Source organism: Pygocentrus nattereri, chromosome 21 (genome assembly GCF_015220715.1).
Source record: "Pygocentrus nattereri isolate fPygNat1 chromosome 21, fPygNat1.pri, whole genome shotgun sequence".
Taxonomy (NCBI): Eukaryota; Metazoa; Chordata; class Actinopteri; order Characiformes; family Serrasalmidae; genus Pygocentrus; species Pygocentrus nattereri.
In genome coordinates, this window is record NC_051231.1 from 15475676 (window position 1) to 15479675 (window position 4000).

Here is a 4000-nt window from a genome sequence, read left to right on the forward strand (position 1 = left end):
TTGTCAGTGCAGATGCCAGTAGTTATGGACTGGGTGGCGTTTTAATGTAGCAACATGGGGACCAATTAAAAGTGCTTAGCAGCTGTTTGGGCCTGTGAAAAATTCTCCACTTACTTGTATGGTCTAGATCAGGGATGTCAAAGTCAAATACACCGAGGGCCAAAAAAACAAATTTGCTACAAGCCGAGGGCCAGACTGGTTCAATGTTTATTAAAACATATTGAAATGATTGCACATAGCCTATTGAACCAAGACCTAACACAGTGTATATTATTTAATGATTAAATGAATAAAGCAATATTTTCTTATGGATCTGTCAGTAATTTCAAGTGAAAAACATTTTTCAACAGGCAAACAGACAAAAATGAACTTCCTTCAAAGAAAAATCACATGTCCTGTACATTAAATGAATAAAGCAATATTTTGTTATGGCTCTGTCAGTAACTTCAAGGGAAAACATTTTCAACAGGCAAACAGCAAAAAATTTAATTGTTTTTAAAAACAATATATGTTTCTTAATATCAAGATACATGCATAAATAAAAGTACATGCATTATAAACTGAAAATGCATTATTGTGCTGCTCTATGATCCTCCTGATCACTGCTTTCAAATAGTAAAATAAAAAAATAAACCAAATCAGTTGTATTCTTTCTCATGGCTCTTATCTGCAATTTTTCCTGAGTCCATTCAACTGAAAAATAAATATAAATAAATAAAATACAATAAAATAAAATACAAAAATCTATGGCACACAGACAAAACAATACTTCCTTCAAAGAAAAATCACGTCTTGTAGAAACAAATGTAAAAATTTAACTGAATTAACTTAATTTAACTTTTAAAGGCCTTCACTGTACTGTACATATCAGAGATGACACGTCCCCTTCCCTGCAGCTGCAGATTCATCACATTCAGATGGCTCGTGATGTCACAGAGAAACACCATTCCACACAGGAAAGTTTCATCTCGGAGCTCTGTTGTGTCTTTCCCCTTGCTTTCCATGAACAGACAGATCTCATGCAGCTCGAAACATCTTTGCAGCACCTTTCCCTAGCTTAGCCATCGCACCTCTGTGTGATACGGTAAGTCACCATACTCTGTATCTAACTCGCCCAGAAATGCCTTGAACTGGCGGTGATTTAAACCTTTGGCTCTGATGATGTTAACTGCTCGCGTTATGGTGCTCATTACATGTTCCATTTTCAAGGCTTTGCCACACAACGACTCCTGGTGTATGATGCAGTGATAAGCGGTCAGCTCATCTGTGACGTTTTCCTCCCGCATCCTCTCCTGCATCCTTGCCACCAATCCACTCCTGTGCCCACACATTGCGGGTGCTCCATCTGTGGTTAATCCCACGAGTTTTTCCCAAGGCAGCCCCATCTCATTTACACATCTGGATACCCCTTCATACAGATCTTGTCCTGTAGTTGTGCCATGCATAGGACGTAATGCCAAAAACTCTTCTGTTATGCTCAGGCTGGAGTCTACTCCTCGGACGAAAATTGACAGCAGGGCAATGTCAGATGTGTCCGTGCTCTCATCCACAGCAAGAGAATATGCGATGAAATCTTTTCCCTTTCTCACAAGCTGTTCTTTTATGTTGGTGGAAAGCTGGTCTACACGTTCAGCAACGGTGTTTCTGCTCAGGCTCACGTTTGAGAATAGTTGTCTTTTGTCTGGGCACACTGCGTCACAAACTTCAAGCATACAATTTTTTATAAACTCTCCTTCTGTAAAGGGCCGGGCTGATTTTGCAACCTCTTTTGCCACAATAAAGCTAGACTTGACAGCAGCCTCGCTTTGTGATTTGGCATATGTGAACATAGCCTGCCTGGACTTAAGGCCTCGTTTTAATTCTTCCACCTTCTGTAGCCTTTGTTCCGTGTCCATATTCTTGTCTTTGTCTGTGTGTTTCTGAGACGTTTGATAGTGCCTTCTTAGATTATATTATAATACACAGGTTTGCCTTTTACCTCCGTGAACATGTACTCTGCCTCCCACCTGGCTTGAAACCCCCTGTTCTCAGCGTCCACCTTACGTTTAGCCATTTTTGAGGAGGGGGGTAGCTGAAAGTTGATATCTGTTCTGACTGCTGATGAATAACGAAGCCGCTTGTGCGTGCTCTAGTGACTTCGCGGGCTACCGTTGCATTGTGGGGAATGTAGTGTTGGTGCGTGCAAAACACCAGCGGGTGGCTGTGGCCTGCGAGCCAGTTCTAATAGTAATTAAATATCATCCAGGGGGCCTTGACTTTGACATATGTGGTCTAGATTCTTTCACTCTTTGTACTGATCACAAGCCTCTGGAATCCTTGATAAACAACAAGGATCTGAATGCTGTGCAACTGAGATGCCAAAGGCCTTTGATAAGAATGATGAGATTCAACCCAACAGCCACATATGTACCTGGGACAGTTGATTGTTGCAGATACACTGTCTAGACATGCCCTGACAGTCAGAAACCTGGAAGTATCAGAATTGGTGGGTGAAATACAAACATATGAAGACTCTTGAGATGCAACATGGTTCTCAACATTGTTCTCAATCAAAACTTGAACAAATCAAACAGCAGACAAAAGTGGGTCCAGAGTTACAGATGCTGAGCTCTGTAATTAGCCAAGGCTGGCCAAAGTTTTCCTGTAGAGTTCCAGCACAAATTCTGAGATATTTCCCCTGGAGAAACAATCTCACCACATCCAAAGCCTAGTGTTATTTGACGACAGGATGGTCCCACCACTCTGTATGCCTAAAGAGCTCCTGCAGCGACTGCATGATGGAAATCAAGGCATGGTTAAGTGCAGAGAAAGAACTCGTTTGAGCATGTGGTGGCCTGGAATTGAGAGAGAATTACATGAGATGATAACAGCTTGCAGAGAGTGCTTTAAAATTAAGACAGCTCAACAGAAGGAGCCACTAATGTCCATGCCACTACCTTCACAACCATGGAAAAGGATAGCTGCAGATATTTGTGAGTATGACAAGAAACACTATCTTGTCGTCACTGATTACTTCTCACGTTATTTGGAAATCTCACATCTTCCAGGCCTGAAAAGTGACATCACATGTAATTGTCTGAAAAACATCTTTGCGAGATGGGGATGTCCAGATGAACTTGTTACAGACAACGGACCTCAATTAAGTGGGAGTCAGTTAAAATTATGATTTTTGCCTCATCTCCACTAGCCCACAGGCAAATGGAGAAGCTGAATGAGCTGTTCAGACAGCCAAGAAAATCCTGAGACAGAAACATCTATTTCTTGCAACAACAACAGGTTCAAGCCCTGCACAGCTTATGCTTGGACGACAGATCAAAACAACAATACCTACACTGGAGAGAACTTTAGCCCCAAGATGGCCAGATTTCAGGCTGGTCAGGAGAAGAGATGAATTAATGAAAGAACGCAATAAACTTGCGTTTGACAGATGACACAATACACACTTGCTTCCAGCTCTCAGACCTGGGGAAGAAGTTGCAGTAAAACTGGATGGAGAGACCAGCTGGACTAAAACAGCAACCATACCTCAACAGCATTCAAGTCCACGATCAGACCTGCTTGAGACGGAAAAGGGGATCCTCAGATGAAACGGACGTCATCTTCGTTCACTACCTTCTCCAGATTCCCAACCTGCTGAAGTGTTGGAAACAAGAGACTAACAAACAAAAGAAGAGAAAACGGAGCAACACACTTCTTTCAATGCTTATAAGATCAGTTCCAAAGGCAGAGTCATTTGTTTCCAAGAAGTTTAAGGACTTTGTAGTTAACACATATCTTGCTACAGTGGGGGTAAGTAAATAAGTAAGAATTTATTTAAAAAGCACTCTAAACACAACCTGAGTTGAACAAAGTGCTGTACATAAAATCAATCCCCAGGACACACTGGGTTAAGTATGTAACGAAAGTAACATGTAAAAAGAGCTTAGAAGAAAGAGAGAAAGAAAACTAGCAGCACCTCACATCACTACAGTCTCCTGCTATTCAAATGCAAGTTTGTAAA

The 4000-nt window shown here is 41.4% G+C and overlaps 1 pseudogene; it reads right to left on the minus strand.

The window, feature by feature from the left end:
* Nucleotides 1–845: 845 nt before the first annotated feature.
* On the minus strand, nucleotides 846–2053 carry LOC108424602 (annotated as a pseudogene).
* Between the last annotated feature and the right edge of the window lie 1947 nt (nucleotides 2054–4000).